The sequence below is a fragment of the Vicugna pacos genome, unplaced genomic scaffold, assembly GCF_048564905.1.
Source record: "Vicugna pacos unplaced genomic scaffold, VicPac4 SAC-SAT, whole genome shotgun sequence".
Taxonomy (NCBI): Eukaryota; Metazoa; Chordata; class Mammalia; order Artiodactyla; family Camelidae; genus Vicugna; species Vicugna pacos.
The window spans coordinates 19351421-19378920 of record NW_027328721.1 but is presented as its reverse complement, the minus strand read 5'-3'; the positions used below and the strand labels follow the sequence as shown (position 1 = coordinate 19378920).

Here is a 27500-nt window from a genome sequence, read left to right as displayed (position 1 = left end):
ACGCGAGTCGGCCGCCGGGGTGCGACACGGGGTCTCACCGCCACAGGCCCTCCGGCACGGGGGCGGTCCCGCGGCACCCACGGCGCCGACTGGCACTCTCTCTCCTCGGCACCCCCACGGCACCCCTCACGGGGGCTCAGGGCCACCCTCGCCCGACACCGCAGAGCCTCAGAACGGCCCACCGCAAGGCTCTCCCGCCGCACGGGCCGGCGCTGCCCTGCCCCGACGCACACCCAAAACAAAACGTTCGTGCCGTGCCGAAGCACCCCGCCTCCACCCCCCCGTCGGGTCCGACGACGCCTCACCCGGGGCCGCCTCCAGGGGAGGGACAGCACCCACACGCGGTGAGGCCACGTACTGGTCCCAGGACGGGGGGGTGGGTCGGTGGTGGAAAAGCTCGGCGCGGGTGGCCATCGGTCCGGGCAGGGGAGGGCCGGCGACGACGAGGAGGGGCCGCTCGCGCACAAGAGCGACGGCCGCAGGGGTCGGGGGTGTGGGCGGGCACCAGCCCCGGGAAGGGGAAATCCCGAGACACGACCGGGCCGCCGGGGAAACAAGCGCAGGATCCCACCACCCCCACACGTGGGGGCGGCCCCGCGACGCCCAGGACGCCGGCCGGCCTCAGCCAACCCTCGGCGGTTCCTCCCACACCCCGGCCCCGCCGCCGGGACTCGCGCGCAGCAGGCTAACCCCCACTCCAGAGGGTAGCCCCTTCCGCTCGCTCACTCGTCCGTCTGTCTGTCCGGTCTGTCCGTCCACCACCCACATCATCCTGCTTCGTCTGGCTCGCCCCCAGGCCTCGCGGCCCGGGGAAACGCTCCCGAGCGAGGCGGCCCGACCCGTAGCCCACGCACCGCCACCGGTGGCTGCGGCTCGGGACCGGAACACGTGGGGTGGCTCCTCGCGGCGGGGAGACAACGGGGGGGGCAAAGTCGGGGTGGACCGCCCTGCCCCTCCCCCCACGGCACGCACCGGGGAGGCAAAGCCCGCGCGCACGCACGCGCGCTCGCACGGCCCCGCGCCAGACGCCGGGCCCGGCCCGGCCCGGCAGAACCCTCCCCCGACTCGGAGGGGGGAGGCGCGGGCCACAGCAGGCAAAGAGCAGCACACGGCCCCGCCGCGGGGCCGGCGCAACCCACACGCCAAAGCGGCGGGGCCCTGCCCACACGCTGCGGCAGTCGCTTCCCCGTGGCGACTGCACGCTCTGGATGGAGGAGCGGCGGCTGGGGGTTGTCCGGTACCCCCCAAGGCTCCCCTCTCAGATCGCTAGAGAAGGCTTTCTCACCGAGGGCGCATCGCCCCCTACCCAGCGGGGGCCCCCTTCAGGCCTACGGAAGTCCGCCGAGGTGGACGTCAGCGCTCGGCTGGGCAGGAGGGGCCTGCGGTAGGGGTAAGCAGCGGGCCGAAAAGCGAGCGTTCGCGGTCGGGGCCGGGGAAAGCCCGTGCCGCCTCGCGAGGAGACGCACCCAAGGCCGCGTGGGGACGAGACAGGCGCCCGCCCCCACCGGCACATCACCCGGCCCCACCACGTCCGCTCCCACGCCCGGGCGCGAGCCCCGCAGAGGGGGGGACCCACCCGGCGTGCGCCCGGCCACGTCAGTCCCCCCCGTACAGGGTGAGGACGACGACCAGGAGGCGGCCCCGGCCCCAACCGAGGGTGGGGAGCGGGGCCACGCCTCGCTTACCGTCTCGACCCCTCCCCCACTGCTCAAGAGAGTGGCTCGGCACACACGACCACCGCAGGGGTTACCCGAGAGGACACGCTGGGGACGGGAAGCGATGCCACCGCTCGGCCTCGGGCACCTGAGGGACAACCTGGAGCGCTCCAGGGGCACCACAGAGGGCCAAGGCGAGACACGCTCGCAACCCGGCGAGGGGATACGTGGCGTGGCGGCGGGGGCAGCCCTCCCCCACCGCGGGGGAGGGCCGCTCGCGAGACAAGACGCCGAGCAGGCGAGGAGGCGAGAGGTGTCTGCCGCGTCACAAGACCCCGGCCCCGCCGACACCACGAGGCACGGGAGACCGAGGTCGGGCCGGAGTCCGCACCCCTTCCTTGCCCCCGCCACCCACGGGCGGTGGAGGAGAGGCGAGGGGCCCGCAGGCAGAACGAGAAGAGAGGCCACGTTCACCATGAACGTCCCGTCCCTCGTCTGGCGCGGCTTAGGCCCGGCCCGGGAGAGCATGACGTCACCACATCGGTCAGGTGAGCGAGCGAGCGAGCGAGCCATGGGGCAGGGAAGCCCCAGAGCCAGAAGGGAGGGCCCGGCGAGGACAACCACCAGAGGAGGGCCTGCTTCAGCCTCGCCAGGCGCCACCCACTCCTCGTTCCTCTACGAGGAGAGTGGCCAACGACCCCAGGCGGAGAATGCCTGACACGCGGCACGGAGCCTGGGAGGGTGGGGTCGTGCCGGCCACCACCGGGTGCCTGCGGCAGGGAGCGCACGGGGTAAAAGACCCACGCCGCCACCTCACCCCACCGCCCTCGGGCCACCAGAGACCGGAGGCGGCACCACGGGCCACGTCAGCCGGACGCACACACGAGAGCCGGCGCGCAGGCCCGAGCGGGCGGCTCAAGTGTCAGAAGCAGAGTCAGCTTCTACCAGGCCAGGGCTCACGCAGAGACAAAGCCCAAGAGCCCCACACGCGTCCGGAGACCCAACACTCGGTGACAGACACCGAGAAAGACCGTGTCAGCACCTATCTGCTGGCAGAAAATGCCCAACACGAAAGGAAAAATGACAGCGCCCGGAAACGGGTCGGGTCCACGATTTGCAGGGGGGGCCCCGGGACCTCGGTCCGGCCACCTGCCCCCAGCCCTACCCCCATAAATGGCAGCCCCGAAGCTCTCGGGGGCCATCTGATCGACCGGGGGGGGGGAGGGGGAGGGGGAGGGGTTGAGGAGGAGCAGTGGGAATGGGAAGGGGAAGGGGAAGGGGAAGGGGAAGGGGAAGGGACGAGAGGGAGACGGGATCGGGCCGGGGACGCCCTGCCCGTTTCTCGCCCGCGTGGCCGGGGACTCGGGGAGATGCCACAGAGGCGCCTCCGAGGAGAGGGCCCCCCACGAGGGACCGCTCCCGAGCACCGGGCCGGGGAAAGCCTGCCTCCCCCACATCCCTCGCAGGACGCCCCCGTGCCGGTCCCCGAGTCCGGATGAAGTCTCGGTCCCTCAAATGCCACCGGAACCCACGCGGGCAGGCTTACGGGCCGGGGGGCGCCCTCCCTGGCCTCCCGCGCCAACAGGGGCCGGCCCAGCCACGTCTCCGGGTCCATCGGGACTCAGAAAACATTTCATCCAAGGAGGCGCCTCCGACGACCGGGAACCCCAGCGCGCCCGTCCCCGGCCTCACCGCACTGGGCCCGGGCCGCTCCTCGCCTCGGGAGCAGTCGTCCAAGGGACACAGACGAGGGCCGGACCACCTAGCCGCCGGCGGCCCGGGCGCGGGACACCCCGTCCCTTTCCCCCGCGGCGGCACGGCGCAGGCCGTGTCCGATCGGCTCGGGTCGGTCCCCGCGGCTGCAGGGGCACAGGCGGATGCTGGTCGACCAGGCCAGGCCACACGGCTTCCCCCTACACACGAGATCCCGGGAGCGCGGCGACAGTCACCCCCTCATCAGCCTGCGAGTCCAATCTGCGCCGAGAGCAGGACGCGCCCGCGGCTCAGCGCCACGGGGACTGTCACCGCCGGTGTCGCCAGCCTCCCCGAAGTCTGCCTCGGGCCCCGCCGCCGAGCCCCATCCCTTGCCGAGGTCGCCGACGCTCGGGAGAAGAGGGACGATCTCAAGAGCGGCAGCCAGATGGCGCCCGACAGCCGTCGCCAACGTCCCCGGAACCGATCCCGACCGCCGGCCGCCCAAACGCCCGAGACCGTCCCGGGCTGAGGCGCCGGGCGGCCGGCCGGCGCGACCCCGTGGCGTCCGCCTCGGAGCCCGCTCACCCTCGTCACGGCACGGCACGGCACGGCGGCATGAGGCGACGCGACGCGACGCGACCCACCCCGGCAGCAGATCAGGGCGGGGAGGACGGAGGGAGCCGGGGTTTGGCAAGACACGGCCGGCCGGGCGGGCGGCTGCCGCGAAGGGGACGCGCTCCCCACGCGATTCCCCGGGCGGGGGAGATCACACGGACACGCCGGCGGGTGGCCCAGAGCGACCAGGACGAGATCCCGGGTTCCCGGCGGCGGGGGGGGGGGGGGTGGGAAGGGGAGGAGGGAAACAGGGAGGGAAGGCGGGGGCTGGCAAACCGAAACCAGGCGAGCGCTCCGAGAACAACGCAGGAATCGGCTTTGGAGTCCGTCCTCTCGAATGCAGGAGGTCTTTTGAAAGCAGACAGGCAAAGCCCAGAAGCTAGAAAAGAAAGGATGAAGACCGTCAACCCCATCGAAGTGGAAAGAAAAATCGATCTTGGCACAGATCGCGACAAAGCCCAAAGACAACAAATGGGCGCGTGGGGAAAACGCACTCGCGGTCGGTCGTGAGAACACGGACGTCAGCACGGCTGACCACAACCACAGGGAGGAGGAGGAAAAACAAAAAAATGCGGGCGGCGGTTGGGGGGGGGGGCGAGTCGATAGCCACCCGCTCGGTAAATCGAGGTTCAGTGCATCTACACAGAACAACACTGTGCATGGGCATCCGCGTGTCTGTGTGTGCATGTGTGCCCGTGTCTGTGTCTGTGTGTGTGTGTCGGTGTGTGTGTTTGACACACAGTCACACGTGGACAAGGAAACTGTAGCCCCATGTGGAAAAAAAAAAAAAACATGAAAACAAACGACAAAACCCACCACCAAAGGGAAATCAAGTTGTAGAACTTACTCTGGGGTTTTAACAAAAAACAACAACAACAACAAACAAACAAACAAACAAACAAAAATGTAGAAAAAGCACCACCACAGCCCATCAGGGGTTCCTCTCCTAAACAGTCCAAGAACTCGGTCAACTCCACCTCCTAGAAGCCAACAAACCAATGATGAAACACGGGCAGGAGACCCAAACTGACTTTTTCAGTTTAAAAGAAAAAAAAAATTATTTTGTATCCAAATGGGGAAGGGGCGGGGGCGGGGGAGGATGGTGTGTAGAACTCAGCGGCAGAGTGCCTGTCCAGCACGCGCAAGGTCCAGGGTTCGATCTTCAGGACCTCCGTTCAAGTAAATAAGGAAGTCGGTGAGTCAGGCAATCACTAAGTCAGGCAACAAACCAGCAAAAGAAACGAATTACCTCCCCTCCCCGAATAAGCAAACAACAACCAAAAACAACAACAGCAACAAGAACAACAACAACAAAAAAAAGCCTAAATAAATAAATACATGTAAATAAGTAAGCAAGTAAATACATAAATAAGTAAACAAAAACAATTAAAAAAGGGGGAAAACGCACGCATTTCTGTTTTTAAGAGATATCCAGACAGGCCCAGAACCTGGAATCACGACAGCAAGTTCCAAAAACAAGCAGAAAGTGCCTGCTTCTGACGGAACATGTGATAGAGACCACCGTTCGATGGGGCCGGGTGGGCGGGCTGGCGGGCGGACACAGAGCTATGGACTCATACCTGACAGAATCCGCTCTCCGACAGAAGACAGAAGGCAACACGGAACAGGGGTTGGCGGTGGGGGCGAGGGGGAGAGGGCAAAACGGAGGTGGAGGAAAGCCATTAGGGAATACAGGACAGAAGTCCCTCAAAACATCCCACAGGAAACTCCTGGAAGACCCGGCAGTTCCACTAAGGGCCCGCGGATGGACGAATGGACAGTGTCACGTGGTCTGGAGAGACCTACACCTTGAGGGGATGATGTTAACCAAGTGACCTAAGTCCAAGAGGGATGTTGTCACTTCGAGGCAGAATCCCCAAGACAATACGCAGGAACATATGCAAGGAAGCTGAAACAGGCTCATGGATACCAAGAAGGAACAATGAGTGCAATGGGTGAGGGAGAGGAATAAGTACAAGCTTCCAGTTATCTCCAATTATTAAATACATTAATCACGGGTTGTCATGGACAGCAGGGCGAGTCGAGTCAATCCATACTATTGTCATGACGCTGTCCGGTGACGGATCCGTAACCAGACTCATCGCGGTGATCATCGTGGAACATGGAAGAATCCCGAATCGCTATGTTGGACACGTGAAAACTGACATCCTATTGTCAGGTCAATTATGAGAGAGAGTAGGGGAGAGAGAGAGAGAGAGAGAGAGAGAGAGAGAGAGAGAGAGAGAGAGAGAGAGAGAGAGAGAGAGAGGGAGGGAGGGAGGGAGGGAGGGAGGGAGGGAGGGAGAGAGAGAGAGAGAGAGAGAGAAAATTCTCACTGTCTTCCCAAAAAAAAAAAAGAGTTCAAAAAGAGTTCAGTGAGATAAAGAGTGGATGTAGGTGAGGGCAATAGGTGGAGGAGCTGAAAACCACGACGGCGACACATGTGCAGCATCCCACACGGTGGCAGTGTGGTCCTATGCATGCTCAGCCGTCTCCTAGCCACCTCCAAGTTGACATCCAGGGTCATCCTTTTAGGTTTCGTGGCTGCACTTTCGTCTGTCTCGGGCAATACTCTCTCTTGATTTTCCATGGGGGAAGGGAGGTGGGGTGGCCGGGCGGGCCACACCACGACACACCGCGTCGCGCGTGACCTGGATAACAGATACACACCCGTCCACCACCCACGGGCTCCGAAATCTGTCACTGGTCACGACGCACACTTCCTCGGTCCTTTACGGAGCGATGGCGGACCGAACAGGCAGCGGCCAACTTTGCCGTGCACACAATGACACTTCATCCCTCGTGGAAACAAACTGATGACGAGACAGCATGGTCAGGGGGCGGGTGTCCTTTCAGGAAGACACAGTCATTGAAAGTCCTGCGCACGGGAACTGGGCCAAGGGAGATCTCCATCACCCTACCCAACCCCGATCCAAATTCTCATTCGGGCAGCTAAGGGTCAAGGTCAAAGTTTCTTTCTTCCCGGGGCGGGGGCGGGGGGGGATCCTTTTGGGCCTCGATGGTTGTTCAGCTGGAGAGATCACCCTTGGGCTGCACATACATTTCGGGGTGGTCCATAGGGCTCCACGACAGTCCCGCCACCAGGCAGATGGTTCCACCTGATGAAACCGGTCTGGTCTTTCGTTCCAGGAAGACAAAGGTCCGTGGCCGAAGCCAACGAGAAACCCCGGGTGTGAGTCCGGAGCGCCACCACTCTGGAAGATGTCTAGGCGTCGGGCTCGAAGAGGCTCGGGCGGCCTGAAAAACGCATGCGGGTTCAGGTCCACTTTCCAAGCGGCCTCCACAGCAATGGGCAGGAGGAGGGTCTCGAGAGGGGACACGGCAGTGATCTCTCTCCAGCAGATGTCCAGCTGCTCAGTCCGGCTCGGCGGGGCTTCAGGGAAAGGGCGGCTTTGGTTCTCGAGGATGCCAAGTCCAAAGCGGGAGAACCATGGGCAACGGGAGTCGGAAGAGCGTTGGCCAACTATCGGAGAAAACTCGAAGCACGCGTGACGTGGCCCAGCGTATCAGTGGAAGGCAGGGCGGGGTGGGGAGGGGGAGGGTGGCGGGAAGCACGCAAAGATGATGACACAGAACCGCATTCTCATCTCTATCACGCTGTACGAGAGTTTCCACTGAGACATGCTCCCCTTCCCCTGGTCTCTCCAAGGACGTGCATTTCTACCAAAAATCACCCCCATTCAGACTTGTCAGCTGGCCAGATCAGCATGCTTCCACGAAATTCGGCCTGAAGATGGACAGAAGTCCATTAAGCATAGCCATCGCCCCTAGAGGCTCTCGGACACCCGCTCTGCTGGAACGTTTCCTAAGGACGGCAGACGAAGATGGTCTCCACATGCTTTCCAGGAGACGTTCCTCAGAACGAGACCGTGACTATTCCGGAGACCGTGACTATTCCGAAGCAAGCCCGAATCGGTCACAGCAAATGTTCACGAGGAAGTCACGGTGAACCGTCTGGGACACAAGTGTTTCCCAACCGGTCCACGTACGGACACGATTTGGTCCTAGCCAGAAACAGACACTTTCTCCTCACAGCATCCTTTTGTTTTGTTTTGTTTTGTTTTGTTTTGTTTTATTTTATTTTATTTTATTTTATTTTACTTGTATGTATATATGTATGTATGCACATACGTATGTATGTACGTATGTACGTACGTACGTATGTAAGTAAGTAAGTATGTGTGTATTCCGGTCTGTCTGTCTGTCTGTCTGTCTGTCGGTCCATCCGTCCTCCGAAGGTATACCAGTCATGTCGGCCAACACACTGACAGATCTCGAGTCTTTCCTATCAGAAGGATATCAAAGCACGTCCCCTTCGACTCATGGAGCCAGGAACGAACGCTTCCGTATCTCATCTTCTTTGGAAACGATCTAAACATTCCAGGGACGTCGCCAGACGCTCCAGTTGCAAGGGACCAAAAACTACGTGGAGGAGGCACCAATTTTTCAGAGACGGGCCGCCTCCCCCCTCCCCCAACACACACACTACCCCCCAGGACTGCTTGGGATGTGAACACTTCCTGAGACTTGAGACCGAGCCAGCCATCGCTCCCAGACTCTTTATTTTATTTTATTTTATTTTATTTTATTTTATTTTATTTTATTTTATTTTATTTTTCTGGCTGACACATTTCATGACAGAGGTAACCCACAGGAACTTCAAGGATTCGGGGTAAACCTAGGGAGGCAAAAAGTTTCACCTCGAACGCTGCTCATCACAATCAAGACATGGCTCTTTTCACGAGACCAATCCCTTGACATTTGGTTTTCTGGATGGAAGGATCTGTCCCAGATCATGTCAACCTGAAGGAAAACATTTGGGTTCCTTCCTGTTCGCATTCCCTGCCTGCATGTTCCCTTGAAAACCAGTTCCATAGAGCTCTTTCATGAATGAACTCTGGCAAGTGTATATGGAGGGAGAAACACGTCAGGCCTACAAGCCGGGGACGTACACACGTGCCTACATGCATACATGGGACTGGGCCCTTTCCAGATCCTTGGATGGCAGTACCATAGAAATGAGGATGGCTTCCACAAGACTCTCAGGCAAGCCAAGCTCTGTTGCGAAAGCGATAGCTTGTGCACAAAGGAGAAGGTGGCATGACGGGAGGGGGGGAAGGGGAGCACCAGCTCCCTGAGCAGCAGGGGCCACTTGCTTTTCTACCTAAAGGAAGGGCTTTGTCTCAGGATCACTGATCACTTCCACAAATCATCCAATATCTTGGCTCGGCCGCAGGCGCCTCCAGGGTGCAGAGCCATCGCCCCAGGCTCTGTGGGGAATAGAGAAGACTTCCGTGAGGGGAAAGAAATGCATGAGAATTTTCTGCAAGAAAGCTCAGGAACACATAATGTGAACATGGAGAGTTGAGCTTCCTGTCTTGTGACAACTAGGTCTGCTGGGTCATGTCACAGAGAGCAAGCGAATCCTTTATTCCCCTGAGCCTTTTTCTTTCTCTTTCTCTTTCTTTGTTCTTTTTTCCCTTTAGAGTGTGTGTGTGTGTGTGTGTGTGTGCGCGCGCGCGCGCGCGTGTGTGTGTGTGTCTGTCTGTCTGTCTGTGTGTGTCTGTGTATGTCTCTGAAACTCAGGTAATGCCCTGTCTCATACAGACGAGACCAGCAGATCGACATGACCAGAGACTTTGTAGCTTTCATTTAAAAACTATAGGTCACTCATGAGTCGGGTAGGACGGGTGCTGCGTCCAGCGCAGTTCGGGACCGTGTCTGAGGACGGGCGACGCAAGAATTAAGAAACAAAGAGACAAAGTAAAGAGCAAAAATGGGACCAGGGGACTCAAGGTCTCGTGGATCTAGAGTGCCAAAAGCCTGGTCGACAGCCTGTTTATTGGGAGTCTACGGCTCAGGGGGGGAAAAAAAAAAAAAAAGATATGCGATCAAAGAGGTGGGGCTTTAGATATTTCATACCAGAAGCACGAAGTTCTGCTTGCTGGCTAACTGATTCATTTCAGGCCTAACCCTTCCAGGAACAATCACCCTCCTCCGGGGATGCAAAATTTCTAAGCGTATATCCTGTGATTGCCTCTGGGACATCTCGAGATAGCAAATATTTCCCCGGGGTTAAACCGCATGCTTTCCTGCCAGAACCAAGTTCTGTTAATGGCTGATCTGGCTTCCCATGACCGTCCATTGTTTTACCCTAAGGAAATATCTGCCATCCTTTGTGCCCTCACGGTCAATCTCAGGATTGCCCCTCACACAATTTCTTTAGCATCATGCATGTTCTAGGTCATCTACTGTGTAAAACATGAAAACAAAGCAAGCGTGTGCATTTTTAAGCAAGTTAAGTGTGAATGTAAGATTTTAAGCTCATGGAAATGTTGGTGCAGCTTGGTTTCTAGTTGCTTGTTTTCCAGCAGCTTGTTTCCCAGCAGACGCGTAGGACACTAGAGAACCCACTCACTTAGAAAGAACCGATGGGACGGGTAAGGTTTTTCGGCTCGGAGGGTGAAAGCTTTTAAACTCTGCGTGGAAAAAAAGACGTTTCAGATGTATATTTCTCCTTAAGAAGGCTGCGAATTAGAGTTTCGACGAGGGAGCCCTCGCAGCAGTGTGCACGTTTAAAAAGGCCTCCGCGTGCCCCCCCCCCTTTTTTTGTTTCTTCCATTTGGTTTCAGGTTCTACCTGATTCAGCCCCCTGGCCTCAGTCTCAGGCCATTGTGAGCTATGTAGACGTTTCTGACGTTGTCGAGACGGACAAGATAAGGACGGTTCCCCCAGAGAACAGGGCCGCTGCTTCTATGAGATCAAAAAGCTGACCTGCTCATCCAGCTCTATGTTTAGGAATTTGCTCCTTTCTGGGAAAGCGTAGAGCTCTGCGGTAGAGTGCGTGCTCAGCATGCACAAGGCCTTGGGCTCAGTCCCCACTACCACCACTGAAAACGTAGAATAAATCTAAATAATTACTTAAAACGTAGATAAAGACACCTAACGACCCGTCCCCCCTTCAAAAAGATAAAAACTTTTTGTTAAAAAAAAAATTTGTTTTTTAAATTAAAAAGACAGGAGGAGGAAGAGGACGAGGACGAGGATGAGGAGGAGAAATTAGCTTCTTTCCAACAAGGAGATTTCCAGGTCAAATGGAGAGCCAAATATTTCTATGTTCTAAGACTTCAGCTTTCCACGTATCCTGGTGTCAAAACGTCTGCACGGGTAAAGATTGTTCATCATTCTGTGCCTATGCACTTCCTGCATTTTGGAGTGTTCATCTGTCCTTTCTCTTAGGAATAGATGATCATCATAAACAGCAGTTCTGTTGATTAAACCCCCTTTTAAAATATCGTTGTTTCATGTTCACTAAAGTTACCTAATAATCACTTCACAATCTATGGAAGTCAAATCATTGTGCTGTACACCTGAAACTGATAGAGGGCTGTATGTCAAACCTATATCAATAAAACTGAAAAAAGAAAAGAAGAAGAAGAAGAAAAGAAAAGTCGGCTCGGGGCATCCGATAAAGGCCCTCTTTCTGAGCGCACAAGTCAACCTCGGGCCGATTCACCCTGACCCTGAAGAAGGGCAAAAATCACCCTCCACTCTATCTCCCGTTAGGTCCCGGACACTAGCCAGAGTTCCCCCTCCCTCAACCCCCACCCCGTTCTTGCGTCACACTGTGTGGGCTCAGGCACACAACCTATCGGTTTCCTTGAGCGTGTGGAATGAATATCGCCCGAAGGGAATTTCCTCTGTTGTCGTTTAAATAAGCTGACGTGTTAATCAGTGCTACGGAGGGACACATTCCCTTTGACCTGATCAACCAGAATGACATCCCAGGACCCAGGAATGTACAATATCATGGATTGGAAAGTATCTTAGAATTCAGAAATCATGGTGATGTGGGTCTGATGACCTAGCTGGCTCCATACAAACCAAGAGATGAAGGTGCCCAACGTTTTCACTCGATGCTGCCTAAGTTCTTGACAGTCACTTTAAAAAAGGAAAAGGAAAATTTGGATGGCACGCTTAGTTTTGATAATGCCCTCTGACTGCATGGTGAAACGCAAGGAAAAGCCGTGACGCTCGCCCACGGTATAGAGAGAAACGCAGAACCGTGTTTCTGGTAGCCTTCTTCACCGCTGCGCCAAGGCGGGAGCGACGGCTACCTCATGCAAAGGAGGAGAGGACGGGTTTCTCGGCCCCGTCACACAATGCCAGGCAGAAGAAACCTTCTCTGATGAGACATAAGCGTGTCAAAGCGCATCCCTGCGTCGAAGGCTTCGGTTTCCCGGGGAAGGGGGTCGAGCCGAGGGACCCAGGACCCCACGTCAGTCAGTCAGTCTTTCACTGGATTCACTGGCCTCGCTCTTACCCCTCAGCAATGGCCGCTCAGATTGCTCACGGGGGTCTTTACCTTCTGGCTTTAGGAAGGACTTTAAACTTCGGCTGAGGGGCAGACACCCAGAAGGGTTCTTTCAGTTCACCCCATCTTAGGGAATGCCATACCCAACACGTTGGTTTTCATCCCATCGTGGGCCTACCTACCGGAGAGTTTTGCTGCTTAAAAGTCCCCTGTGCTCCACCTATTCATCAACAACCCCCCCCCGCCACAACACACACACACACACACACACACACACACACACACACACACACACGCATGCGCGCACACTCACACACACACACACACACACACACACACACACACACACACACAGAGAGAGAGAGAGAGAGAGAGAGAGAGAGAGAGAGAGAGAGAGAGAAAGAGAGAGAGAGAGACACAACCTTCACCCCCGCACACACACAACCCCACTCATCTTTTCACCCTCTCTGGGCTTTTGCCCTTTTGAGAATGAACGTCATCCAGAGCCGGTACCCTACAGGATGCCACCTTTTCAGATTGGCTCCTTTCAGGGAGTCATGTGCACGCAGAAACTGCCCCGCCTGTCTCCCACAGGTCTCTCGGCTCCACGGGCCCCTGGTTTCCTTTTTAGAGCCAAATCACATGCCGTGGCACGGACCTAGCCCGGGCTACGTGTCCCTTCACCTCTTGAAGGACGCGTCTGTCTCGGTCGCCTCCACGGTTCCGGCGGTGATGAAGCAAGCCCCTCCACCCCCCACCCCCACCCCGCCCGCCATCCAGGTCCGTCCGTCCGCGTTCAGGTTTCCGCGTGGACGGAGCCCCGAGGGCTAGGCCTCAGGGTGAGGGTGGTATGGCGGGTGGCGGGTGGCACACTGAAGGGTCCGAAATCCGGAGAATGCCGGCAAGGAAGGTCGCCAGGTCAAAGCCTTCCTTCCCTCCCTCCGTCTCCTTAGGGTGGATGGCTGGGCCCATGAATTCAGAGAGGACACGAGACACATGGTGTGAACCGAGATTCCCAAGCCAGGAGACCTGGTGGAGGGTAAAGAAACGAGCTTATTGGGGGGGGGGCCGGGGGGGGATGGGGGGGTTCTTAGGACTGCAGCCCAGGAGACACAGATGCAAGAAAGAAGCACTGGAAGTGTGTGTCACCAGACTACCCCACGGGGCAAGTGGAGAAGGGGAAACGAAAGAAAACACCACAAGAGCAAGGCGGGAACTTTGAAACGACAAGGCTGCAGCTAGCAGCTGCTGGCAGATTTGTTTTTGAAACCGGTTGGTGGCGCCCTTGAGCTTGATACAGTTCTGACCACTCATGCCCCCCCTCCCCCCATGGATGCCGGTGTCGGGACCCAGGGGAGGCCACCCCAAACATGTATGTGCCTCCGTGGCACACGGATAGGTTAGAAATGAGAGTGACCGAAGAAGCCGAGGGGCCGGCCAGCAGACGCAAGAGGGACCGGACCCTCAGACTCTTCTTTCTGTCTCCCTGAAAGCGGGAAATCAATCACTTCCGTGGAGGGTGCCCTCCCTGCATCTGGACTTAGGAAATCACCCTGATCTCCCACTGAGAGCCTTCAGGCCCCGGAAGCCTAGAGAAAACCAACCAACCTCGTGACTTCTTTCAGGGGCTTCCCCCCCAAAACCCAAACTCCGTCTCGATTCTTCACAGACGGGTCACCCAAAACCAAAGTCTCTCAGCCCGGTCCATTTCGCACAAAGGGCTGATTTCTTGTCCTAAAACGGAGAAAAGCTGCCTGCTTCGGGGACACATGAGTGCTTGAATGAAAGACAGGAGGTTCCCTGTCGCTCCTGCTCAACGATCCGTCTGGGGTCCATTTTTGGATCAGTCCAGCCCAGAGGACTCAAGATGTGTAGAGGGAGGGGACAACGTGCCCCTCCCCGAAACAAGACTATGTCTGTAACCAAGTTCCTCCCACTGGCCGTCCAGCTCCATTTTGGATGACTGAATCCTGGTTCACCTCATTTGGCTGTTTTGTTTTGTTTCGTTGTGTTTGTTCTTGTTTTTGTTTTTTGATTAATAGACTTTATTTCCTAGAGCAGTTTCAGGCTCACAGCAGAATTGAGCAGAAAATACAGAGAGTTCTCACACAGCCCTCCCCACCCACACATATATCCTCCCCTCCCCTCAACATCCCTCATCAGTGTGGCCTATTTGGTCAAACTGATGGTCCGACATGGACATGCTATTATCAATCAAAGTCCATAGTTTACATGACGGTTCACTCTTGATGTCGTACGTTCTATGGGTTTTGACAAATGCATAATGACATGTAGCCACCACTATGGTATCCGACGGAATAATTTCATCGCCTTAAAAAAATCCCACACGCTGTATCTGTTCATTCCTCCTTCCCTCCCTCTCCCCAAACCCCTGGATACCACGATCTTTTTATTGTTTCTAGAGCTTTGCCTTTTCCAGGATGTCCTTTGGTTGGAATTGTCCAGTTGGTAACATTTTCAGACCGGTTTCTTTGATTTAGTAAGATGTCTTCTAAGTTTCTTCCATGTCTTTCATGGCTTGATAGCTAATTTCCTTGTCTTTCTTTCTTTTTTATTCATGTATTTATTTTTTAATTTTTTACTGCACACATATTTTTTAATTTACATATATGTACTGTTCATTGTTTCCAGGAAGGTTTAGCGCTTTAGCTTTTTAAACTTACATAGTTATCAAAGGAATAAAGCCAACCGCAAAATAAGGATGAATTCAAAAAGATACACACACCCTGCTATTAACAGCAACATCATTTATAATGGCCAAGATACGGAAGCATCCTAAGTGCACATCAATATTTGAATAGATAAAAAGAGGGGACACACACACACACACACACACACACACACACACACACACACACACATATACACACACGGAATGGAATACAATTCACCCGTAAGAAAGAAGGATATTTTGCCATTTGTGGCCTTTCCTTTCCTTTTTTTTTTTTTTTTTTTTTCCCCTCCTCCACTTTAAAAACCAGAATTTTATAACTGGGATAAACACTTCCATTGCGTCAAAAACAGTAAAATGCCTAGAAATAAACTTAATCGAGGAGGTTACCTATACTCCAGAATCTGAAATGACACAAAGAAATGGAAAGCTGTCTTGTGCTCTTGCATTGGCAGAATCAATACTATCAAAATGGCCACACTACCCAAAGCAATCCGCAGGTTCCGTGCAACCCCTGTCAAAATACTCACGACATTCCTCACAGAACTAGAACAAACAATTTCAAAATGTATAAGGAACAATGGAAGACCCTAAACAGGCAAAGCCATCTTTTGTAGGTCTCCTCTCTCTCTCTCTCTCCCTCTCTCTCTCTCTCTTTCTCTCTCTCTCCCCACTCCCTCCCTCCCTTTCTCTGTCATGTTTTTGTTCTCTTTTCTTAGGGTTTGATGACTTGAGACGATCCTTTAACATTCCTTGTAAAGCCGGCTTGATGGTGCTGAAATCTTGTAGCTTTCGTTTATCTGTGAAGCTTTTGATTTCTCCCTCAAATCTGAACGAGAGCCTTGCTGAGTAGAGTATTCTTGGCTGTCACTTTTCCCCTTTCATCACTTTAAATATGTTGTGCCACCCACTTCTGGCCTGTAGAGTTTCTGCTGAAAAATCAGCTGATAACCTTACGGGAGTTCCCTTGTATGTTATTTGTTGCTTTTCTCTCGCTCATTTTAATATTTTCTCCTTACCCTTAATTTTGGTCAATTTGATGATGATGTGTCTCGGTGTGTTCCCGTATGGTACTCTTGGCACTTCCACCTCATTTGGTTATTTAAAGGATCTTCAGTCTGTTCAATTCATAGGAGAGAACTTCCACACGTATTTCTTCTCAGTTTTATGAAACAAAGAAGGACCCAGAAAACTGGCAAAACATAAATGCTCTTCTATTGGGTTGAGCAAAGACAGGCCCTGGCCGGGGAGGGGGGGGGGGGGTGTAGATGTATGTTATGTCCTGATTCCAGGAAGGAAAGGGGCCAGGGTCAGCGTGCCCTTCTTTCTGGGGTATCTGTCTGTTCGCTTTTGGTGTTCGGCTGGTTTGGTTATTTCGGCTTTCTGTTTGGTTCCTTTCACAGATCCAGTGGCTCAAAGCAGCATTCTGATTTTCTTTTCTCCTGGGGTTTGGTTTTTGATAGGTAGAGGGACAGGGCCCACGCAGGGGTGGGGGTGGGGGTGGGGGTCACTGCGGCAGAGAAAGGGAGGCGGCTATGGTGAAATCATCGAGCTGAGGGGATTTCTACGAGAGGGACTCTCCGAAGTGAATGGGGTCCAAGGAGATCATCAGGGTTTCTGTGTGCTCGGTTGGTTTTGTTCGTGCGTGTGTTTGTTTTTTCTGGACGAGGCCAAAGAACTCCTCGGGTGGAGGTGCGTGTCCGAAGGGTCTGACAGGATGGGAGGATGCGGGGCGAGTCAGTCCATGTGCCCAGAAAGAGAGAGAACCTGTCATAGCTGAGACTCAGGCCTTTTTTGGACCTAGGCCCAGAGAGCAGTTCGGCTCCGAGCATTCACGGAGAAGTTCGTCGCCACCTCAGTCGTGTCCCCCACCCCCGCCCTCCCCCACGCCTCGGCCCCCAGTGAAGGAGGAATCATGAAGTGGCCGCACTTAGGCTAAGCCAATTTTGGGCTTTATGCTTACTGCTTGCTTTTAGAACGATCAGCAAACTCGACTGACCAGACACCGCTCCCAGCCCCAGGCCCACTGTTCAAAGCAGCTAAAGTTGTCGATTCTAACTGTTTGATTGGACCTTCCTCTGATCGTTCAAATTGACAATCATGTTTGACGTCTGAGTCTTTCCCCAGGAAGGGAGTCACGGGAGGATAAGCTCAGGAGAACGACCAGCCCCCTCCCACCCCCCCACCCCGAGTTCCTCCGTGGCGCTGGTGCCGCCGGGTGAGTCTGACCAGAGAAAGAAGGTCACGGGCTGATGACCTACTAGACCACCAGGAGGTCCCATGTTACCAGACACTCATCCAGATTTAGGAGGAAGTTTTATCAGAGACCCTTGTTGATCATGAGCACCTTTTATGCTCCCGCCTGTTGTGATTCCCTTTCATGCTCCAACCTGTTCGTCCACAGAAGCATGAAACCCCAACCCCAAGACGGGTTCACAGTTTGGAAGGCACTACTAGCCTGCTGTGAGTCCCCTTTGCCCAGCAAAGCAATCAAGCTGCCTCTTTTCTTCTAAACTCTAAGACCCTGTCTCTGGGTTATTTGGCTCGTCAGGGACGGGGTTGGGGGGGGCGATCTTTCGGCAACACCCGCACAAGTTTCCCTGAGTGGCAGGAACCAGCGTGGCCCTCAGGCCTCAGCCCCGCAGGCAGGCAGGCAGGCAGGCAGGCAGGCAGGCAGGCAGAGCTGGAGCGACCGTTGGTCCCGCCCCCGCCCGCGCACCCCCCCCCCCCGCCCCCCCGCCGCTGCTTCCGCCGCCGCCGCCGCCGCCGCCGCCACTGCCGCCGCCGCCCAGGCCTCCTCCACCGATCGGTCCCAAATCGGGTCCTAAATCGACTGGACTGTCTCCTGGAAGCGGGGGCGGGGACGTCAGGAGGATCCATTCGGCAGGGCCTCGTTCAATCGCTTCATTCAAATGCAGAAAGCTCTGTGCTCAGGTCAGAGCCTTTGACTTGGCCTCCGGCTCCTCTCCGTTGAACGGCTTTTGTTTTTTGGTTTCAATTTCCCCACCCTTAGGCCACCCCGTCCCAACTGCACGGAGGGAGGCGGGAGGGAGGGGGAGAATCTCGCCTGGTCTCAGGCCAAAGGAGTCCCCTCCTTTTCCTAACCTGGGTAAACCCCACTAAACCGTTTGAGAATCATGGAAGGGCATGGAAGCAGACCTCTGACTTGATAGATTCCTCTGGGATGGGAGACTTTAAAAAAAAAAAAAATTCTTTTTCCCCTGCTTCCAGGGAGGCAGAAAGGAGGGACAGAGTGTTCCTCTTGCCTCGGGCAGTTCTTTCTTTGTTTGTTTCTTTCTTTTGTTAAATCATGCTTTTTTTTTTTTTTCCTTCCTTTTTTTTCCTTCCAGTTTTATTGAGACAGAGTTGACATACAGCAGTGTATACTTTGGGGGGCGGGCGGGGAGAGGAATTCGATTTTATGCATTTATTTTTGACCGGAGGTACTGGGGATTTAACCCAAGACCTTGTGCTTGCTTGCTAAGCACACACTCTACCACTGACCTATACCCTCCCCCTTGGCCACTTGTGAAGTCCCTTTCATTCAGCATAATCCATCGGGCACATTTTGGGGCAGCCTACTCTGGACCCCAACATTTCCCTATTCTGTAACTTCCCTGGAAGTTTTACACATTAAAAGCTGGGCTGTTGACTGTGCGTGTGCGTGTGCGTGTGCGTCCGTGCGTGCGTGCGTGCGGTCTGGGGGCAGGAGGGAGGGAATGGTTTCCTAGGGGGCCTGCGTTTCATGGACCCAGTTTCTTAGTTCTGAGAACAGGTCTGTTCAAGGAAACTGTTGCCGTTGTAGTATCTCGTCTCAGGAGGCGGTGGTGTCGATGGGCTTCTGAAGCTAGGCCTAGGGAGCAAGCAGTCAGGTATCGCCTAAGAGGCACTTGTGTGGACAACCAAAGTACAGCACAAAGGTGAATCGTCGGAGCAGATGAGAAACCAGATTCAGGGCCGGGAGTAGGGGGTCAGTCTGGTAGGAGATTTCCACACATCGGGGTCATCGAAACGGCTCGAGCAGTTTGAAATGCCTCTGATGATGTCCTGGGGTGTTCGGCTCAACTCTCTGAGCGGCTCCCCCGAAAACAGGCCCGAGGATGGTTTCCACAGGAGCTGTTGTGGCCATTTCTCTGACGTTTACCTCCCGTTGTCCAGCTTCAGTCTGCAAGGCTTCAGGAGACGGAGCGTTTTCGTACTCAATGATGCCAAGGCAAAAGGGTGAGAGAAAATGGGAAACATTCGTGGAGAGGGTCCTAGGCAGATAGTGGAGGCAACTAGAAGACCTTCAGTCTCCGGGCTGGCTTTCAGGTTGAGACAAAAACCCTAAGGAAAGCACTTGCTGCCACAGGACATAGACTAACATGGGAACCATCCAGAGAAGATCAGCACGGCCCCTGAACGTGGACGACACACGCCCATGCGTGAAGCGTTCCATAGTTTTAGTGAAGTCAGTCACCCAGGGAAAGACAGATATCCTATGCCATCACTTCTAGGTGGGATCTGAAAGTAAGTCAAGACACCCATCCATACATAAATAACTCCATTTTAAAAAGACTCCAAGGAACCTATTTACAAAACAGAAACAGACTGGACTCGCAGACATGGAAAAGAAACCGATGGTTAACACAGGGGACAGGGTAGGGTGGAGGAACGGGGTAAGGCGGAGGGATAAATCAGGAGTTTGGGATTAGCAGATATAAACCACCCTATACAAACTAGGTACACAAGTAGGTCCTACTGTCTAGCACAGGGAACTATGTTCAATAGCTTGTAATAACCTATCCTGAAAAAGTATACGTGTGTGTGTGTGTGTGTGTGTGTGTGTGTGTGTGTGTGTGTGTGTGTGTGAATAAGTGAATCACTATGCCGTACGTCATAAATGAACACAACATTGTAAGTCAACTATACTTCCATTGACAGAGAGTTCCTACAATAAGCAGGCAGACAGACCGACAGACCGTCAGACAGACAGACAGGCAGGCAGACAGACAGACACACACACACACACACACACACACACTGTCTGTCTGTCTGTCTGTCTGTCTGTCTCTCTCTCTCTCTCTCTCTCTCTCTCTCTTTCTCTGTCTGTCTGTCTATCTGTCTGTCTCTCTTCTAAGGGTGGAGAAGAGTTTGCTGAGCTATTTCGGGGGCCCTCTCATCCTAGTTCCTATCTCCAAGTTGGTTCAAAGTCCAAAAGGCCGTCAAGCACTTAGTCAGATAGGTCCCTCGAAGAATACCTCCCACATCACGATGACAGACTTCTTAGGCCAGCCGAGAAGGTCCTTCAGTTCTGTGCCCATCTTGGCTCTAAGTTGATGTCAGTCCTCCAGGATCCAAGAAAGCCACGTTGGAAAACAAGTGGTGATTTTGATGGGACAGAAGATCAGTCATTTGGGGGGCGAAGGGTGGGGTAGGGAGAGATACCAGCCTGTCTGTCTGTCTGTTTTCATCCAGTGTGGGAGCCTTCCCAAAGAGATAACTCGAGAAGAGAGAAACGGGGAGTTGACAAAGAACACGTGCGGTGGCGTGCCCTCCCCCCACCCCAGGAGAAGGCCAAGCCAGAAGTCCCTCCGGATGGCGGGCTCTGGACTCCGGCTTCCAGGGGAAGCGATATTTTTTCCTCCCCATTTCAGGCCCGGAAGAAGAGGGAGAGGCAGAGTGTCCTTCTCGGGCATCCGTTGTTTCTGAAGCACGCTTGTTGCCGAAAGATCGGCCCCCGTCCCCGATGAGCCCAAGAATCCAGAGACAAGGTCTTGGAGCTTAGAAGAAAAGAGGTCATTTTATCGCTCTGCCGGGCAAAGGGGATTCACAGCAGGCTAGCGTCTTCAAAACTGTGTACCCACCTTGGGGATGGAGTGGGTGGGGTGGTTCTAGAGCCATAGCTCAAACAATCAAGCATCGATCACCATCCACAGAATCGTTTTCTCATCAGAAGACTCAGCATGGTGTCACGATGCCTCCCAGGTGACCCATTCTATAGAGGCTGGCGGTTAGATCTCATTATCTCATAAGCACTCAAGGTGTGGCCTTCTTGGTCACTCAGGCTATTTTGTCAGGTCAGTAGTCCCGTGACCGACCTTCTCCTCGGAGAAGGACTCAGAGACCCAGCACGATGATGACTTGCAATGACTGAAATACAGTAGAAACAGTAAGATCGATAGCTTCCAGTTTCAACAACGGGCCTGGAACCGTGAGCAGCAACCGGTCAGTCAGAAGAGTCGACCGTTTTAAGGGCGAGCATAAGAAACCGAATGACACCCCCCCCCAAGCAAATGAATGAATGAATGAATGACCTAATGATCCTCCCCTCCTCTCCCCCCCCCCCCCGCCCAAAAACGAAGCAATCCGTTAGCCTAATTCCGGCCATTTTATTCATCCTCCTTCACCCTGAAGCCCCAGTCAGCCACGTGCCACAGTGGTCTGTTTTCCGGTTTCCTCCACCACCCCAACCCCCACCAACGACCACCCCGCCAACATCCCCCCATGCCCAACCACCGCCCCAAGCGCGGGACTGGACGGGGGTGCTGGGGGCTGAGGGGGCGGCGATGGCGGCTTGAGGTGAGGGTGGGGAGTGTTCCGCCCAGATCGTATAGGAAGCTCAAACACAGCTGCAGTACGAGACGAGATGGTAGATTTCTGTGAGTCCTCCCTCCTCTTAAAATCCTTCCTAAGGAGGAGACAGACAGAAAGAGAAACATCACCCTCACTCCCAACGCCTCCTGTGCCCTCGTTGCACCCCAAAACAACAACAAGAAAAACAAAAACAAACACAACCACAAATAACTCGCTATCCCTGGGGAAGAAGGTTTCGATGGCATGGGGATATCATTCTAAACTTCATTCCCTCTTCATCACATTTCATGGAAACCGATTGCAATCTATGAGGCCCTGTGAAGGTAGGGGTTGGGGGGTAGGGAGGAGGGAGGGAAGGGAAGGGGGGAGAGAGAGAGAGAGAGAGAGAGAGAGAGAGAGAGAGAGAGAGAGCGCAGAGGAGAGGAGGGATAAAAGGGGAGAGGACAGGAAAGGAGAGGAGGGAAAAGAGGGGAGGGAAGGGGAAGCGAGAGGAGGCGAGGGGAGAGGAGAGGAGTGGAGGAGAGGGGAGAAGAGAGGAGCGGAGGGGTGAGGGGGGAAGGGAGGGGAGAACAGGGAAGAGGAGAGGAGGGGAGAGGAGAGGAAAGAGAGACAAGGGAGACAGACAGAAAGGCACACACACACACACACACACACACACACACACACACAGAATAGCGAAATGGAGAGAGAGACAGAGAGAGACAGACAGACAGACAGACACGGATCTAGGTCCGGGAGACTACACATGGGTATTCTTCTGAGTGATTTTATGTGTTTTCTCAATCGCCACCTATGGAGATAAAAGTCGCTCCCATAAGATGAAGGGAGTCCTTCTGCCACCGCCCCCCGGCCCCGCCCTCCAGCACCGCTTGTGTTTGTCAGGGATTCCAAGCCAAAGCACGTGGAGGAGTGGGAGAGCTTCCTGGCGGCCCAAGGGGGAGGAAAGTCCGGCAGCATGAGAGAGGTAGTTGGCACGGGGAAGCTGGAGGCAGGCTGACGAGAAGATGGGTGAGGGGGCAGGGAGGAGGGTTTCCCAAGTTGGAGAGCCAAGACGAGGGAGGGGAGCCGTCGGTGGTCGCGTTCTGACCCCGACCCCGACCCAGACTGGAGCGGATCCCTGAAAGGAGGCGGTTCGGGCTCTCCTGCCGAGAACGCCCCTCTCTTCCTCTTTGTGCAGAAACACCTTCCGCGGACCGAGAAAGTCTATCCCGAGACCCTCGTCGGAAGAGTCCTTTCCAGACCCATCACGATCCTCCTGGGCCAAGGGGTCCAGGGGATGGGGCGGGGCCTCCATTCGATCCGTCTTCCGTCCGTCCATCCATCCGCAAGATCTTGAATATCCATGTAGGATTCCGGATGGTAGCAGTTTTCCAGGATCCTCCAGATCCTTGTAAGACCTCTCCTGGCAGATTCGACCCCTAGGTCGTACCGCGCAGCACAGGGCACTAGATTCAGTCCCTCGGGACGAGGGTTCCTGAAAAAGACCAGGAAAAAGAAGAACACAATCACTATGGTGTGCACCAGCCAGAAACCAGCACAACCTCGTCACTCTAACAGACTTGCCAAAGGCGGGGTGGGGAGAGAAAGTCATAGGATGGCTACCATCCCTCCCACCCCCACCCCACACGCCAAGCCCCCCAGCCCATCGTCATCCCTGCTCCCCCTCCTCCTCCCCCTCCCCTCCATCGACGCCCGCCTCCCGCTTGTACCCCACTCCTCCGAACCCAGCACCACCCACCTCGGCCTGGACGTGCTCGGCTCGGCTCGGCTCGGCTCGGCCCGGCCCGGCCCGGCCCGGCCCGGCCGTCCGGCCGACTTCTTCGCAGTGTCTAAAATAGCGCCCGGCCGACAGGCAGGTGGCACACGGCACCCGGCAGGGGAGCGAGCGGGACGGTTCGGGATCTCTGGGCGGCGGGGACACGCGGCCGGACAACCAGGAGCACGGACGGCCTGGCGTGCGTTTCTCCGCTCGGGGGGCCTCGACCAGGGACTGTGGTACGGGGAACGGGGACACACACACACACACACACACACACACACACACACACACACACACACACACCCACCCCTTCACCCCCACCCCCACCCCCACCTCCACCTCTGACAGCTTTCATTTGTTTTCGGCCGACCGTCCCTCGATGAGGTACAAGTGCCGGGGCTGGGGCTGGGGCTGGGGCTGGGGGGGTGGAGTTCCTCCCTCCACAACGACCCCACACGGGCTCTGTTCCAGTCACCCGAGTCCTCTTCCAAGTGAGACCACAGGCCTCCATCACCCGGCGTGAGCACTCGGGGGAAAAAGTCACCATCCTCATCGCTCCGCTCCACCTCTACACGTGAAGAACAGTTCCCAGCCCACGCCACTCAACCCCACCCCACGCCCCGATGCCACCCACCGCAGTGGAGAGAAACGAGACGAATCCACAGACGTCCATCCATCCGATGAAGAAACGGACGGCCCCATTCCAAGGAAGCATAGATATCTAGTCAGGAGATTCATCGAGTACTATGGAGGCGGTGGGAAAGGGGGGGGGGGTGTTGCGGTGGGGAGGGCCTAGAGATCCAGCAGTACAGCCCGTGCTTAGCATGCAAAAAATAAAGGCCCAGGGTTCAATCCCCAGCACCTACTCTTCAAAAATAACCCGCGGAGAAGCAAGACGGCGGAGTAGAAGGACACTGGTAGCTCACCCTCTCCCACAAATACACCAAAACTCACATCGACGGACCCACTTGGCCAATCAGAGCACCTGCGGAACTCCGACAGAACACCGCCCTCTTCGAAAGACAAAGACGCCCAAAATCTGGTAGGAGAAAAGGAGAAAAGAAAGAGTAAAAAGCAAAACAGTGCGGGAGGGACCGGTCCCGCGGGGAGGGAGCGGCAGAGGAGGAATAGGGCTCGTTCGCCAAAACTGCCCCTCTCCAACGGAGAGGCCGACGGGACGGAGGGGGCGCCCCCGAGCCTCAGATCTACCCAGAGCACCCCTTGACCGACCGACCCAAGTGAAACGGGCACAGAGGGTCCCCGCGACACCCAGCCCGAGTCGCAGGCCGGCAGCCAGGGGCCGGGACAGGCCGCACGAGCCGGGCGGAGGACCGGGGCGGCGGCCGGGAGGGGATACAGAGCAGAACAACCCGCCCCCCCCATACATGACGGGAAAAGAAAGGCAAAGCAACACGGCCGGTGTGCCCTGGGGGGAGGGGCGCCGTAGCCTCCGTCTCCTCAGATCCGCGGCGCCATCACCGGCGCTTCTCGCGAGAAGAGAGGCGGGACGCAGCCACAGCCGCCATAGCCTCTGGCGTGCAGCATGCGGGCGGGGGCGGGGCCGAGACTCGAATCCGCACCCGGGGGCTCCGCAGCCTTCTAGGCAGGACTGAGATTCGTTTACAGCCCGAGGCAGATAGGATATTTCTGCCCCGGTACCTCAGAGAACTCGCGCCACCATGACTAAGAAGGAGCCGAGTTTTGGGACGCAGCTAGGGGCGGGGCGGTTCCACGGTCTTCCCCGAGCCCACCTACGGAGAGGAGCGCCGCCGACCCGAGTCGGAGCACACAGCCGCACGGAGCAGCGGAACGACCGGGGCCGGGAGAGGGCGGGCGGCCAGCCAGCCACCCTCCTTCCCGGGAGGAACGCAGCATCCGACCGCGGTGCCGGGAACACGTCCCCCCCCCCCCCTTTTTTTTTTTCCTTTTCCTTTCTCTTTTTTAATCTCTCTTCTATCGGTTTTACCTTCTGTTACCTTTTTAACCTTGACTTTTGAACAGTCGTCTACGTTGACGGTTTTAATCCCTTTTAAATGTTTCCTTGAAAATCTTTTTATTATTATTATTTTTAAACATCCACCCCCTTTCCTTTTTCTCTTCTCTTGGTTTAGATCTCCTGTTATTGATTATTTACAGGTTTCAGATATCGTTTCTCGATCTTTTTTCTCCTTTTTATTAAGGTTATTAAAAGACGTCTCAACTCGATCGCTCTTCTGCTTCCACTTACTCTTCTATTATTGATTACACAGTGTCTTCAAACCTTTTCTTTCTCCCTCCTTTTCAAATCCTGTGTTTTATCTCTTGTTAAAGTCTGTTTTATTTCCGATTACCTTTTAAAAATTTACTTTTGAAACAATTGTGTTTTATTTTCTGATCTTTTCTATTTTTTAAAGGCTTTTAGAAGACGTCTCACCTCGATCGCTCTTCTGCTTCCACTTGCTCTTCTATTATTGCTTGTACACTCTTTTCAAACCTTTTTTTCCTCCATTCTTTTAAAATCCGGCTCCCCCACCCCCCTCCCCCTCCCACCGTCTCTGTCTCTGTCTCTCTCTCTCCCCCTATCCCCCTCTCCGTCTCCCTCTATCTCCCTCTCCCTCTCCCTCCCTCCCTCCCTCTCTCTCTCTCTCTCTCTCTCTCTCTCTCTCTCTCTCTCTCTCTCTCTCTCTCTCTCTCTCCCCCTCTCCCTCTCCCTCTCCCTCTCCCCCCCTTTTAAAGTTTTATTCCTGTATAGGCTTTAGATAAATACCTAAACTCCTTAAGGACCACAATAGATAACTGATACTCCTTAAGCCACAGTGCCAGAGAGATAGGAGCAGCATGAGGAAGCAGAGGAACCACTCCCAATGAAAAGAGCCAGAGAAATTCCCTGAAAGCACGATCCACAAAATAGACACGGATGGCCTGCTAGATCAAGATTTCAAAAAAGGAGAGATCCAAGTACCGAAGGAACTCCAAGTGATAGTGTTTAGATGTATACTGTACGTCAAAAACGAAATCGAAGCTCTAAAGAAGAGTCAAGGAGAACTGGTCAGCTCACTGGCTGACATGAGAAGTGGTCTAAAGGCTGTCCAAAGGAGGCTAGATCACACCGAGGAGCGAATAAGTGGCCCAGAAGACAGGACAACAGAAAGAACCCAATCAGAACAGCTGAGAGAAAAACAAATAAAGAACAACGAAAACAATCTCAGGGACCTACGGGACCATCGAAAGCGTGCCCATCTACGCACAATAGGGGTTCCAGAAGGGGAAGGGAGAAGCAAGGGGGTCGAAAAGGTATTTGAAGAAAGCATGACTGAAAATTTCCCAGCTCTAAAGAAGGAATCCGATATCCAAGTCCAGGAGGCTCAGAGGGTGCCAAACAGGGAGAACTCAAACAGACCCACACCGAGACCTATCCTAATCCAGATGGTCAGAGTCAAGGAGAAAGCAATGATCCTAAATGCCTTTAGGCAAGAGAAAAACAAAGAGTGAGTTCCAAGGGAACCCCCATAAGGCTCTCAGCGGATTTCTCTCCACAAACACGTCAGGCCAGAAGGGATTGGCAAGATCTATTGAAATTCCTGAATGAAACACAAAACAAAACAAAACAAAACAATGCAGCCTAGGATACTCTATCCAGCAAAGCTATCCTTTAGAATAGAAGGAGAGGTAAAGAACTTCACAGACAAGCAAAAGCTAAAAGAGTTTTGCAACACTCAACCCATGCGAAAAGAAACATCCACAGGTCTACTCTAAATAGAGAAGAAGCAGGACGGTACAAACATGAGACACTCATCCCCGGAAAGGTGATCACTCCCGTTCATTCCAAACAGAATAAACACAAAATTGTAAAAGAAGACATCTAAACCATCAGGAGTGACAGAGGGAAGCAAGAAAATATAGAGACTTTTATTTTTCCCCCTTCTCCTTCCTTTCTTTCTCTTTGAAACGTTTTGTTCTCGGTAGGATGGGCTTGAGATTCTATTACTATCTGTTTCGTACAAACAGTTATAGTCCTAGGTGAACAGATTTCCAAAAGAAAAACGAACGAACGAACGAACGAACGAACGAACTAACAAAACAGAAACAGACCGACAGATTACAAACTTGAGGTTGTCAGGGGTAAGGGCGGTGGGACGGGACTGGGATCTCCACATGTAGAATAGATAAACACGATGGTACCGTGGAACACGG

The 27500-nt window shown here is 54.8% G+C and overlaps 1 non-coding gene across 1 annotated transcript; it reads left to right on the top strand.

Annotated features, from left to right (window-relative positions):
- The first annotated feature begins 19327 nt into the window (after positions 1–19327).
- Positions 19328–19436, top strand: LOC140692280 (U6 spliceosomal RNA). Its single transcript, XR_012067850.1, has one exon. It is a non-coding gene; the product is annotated as a U6 spliceosomal RNA (small nuclear RNA).
- The last annotated feature ends 8064 nt before the right edge of the window (positions 19437–27500 follow it).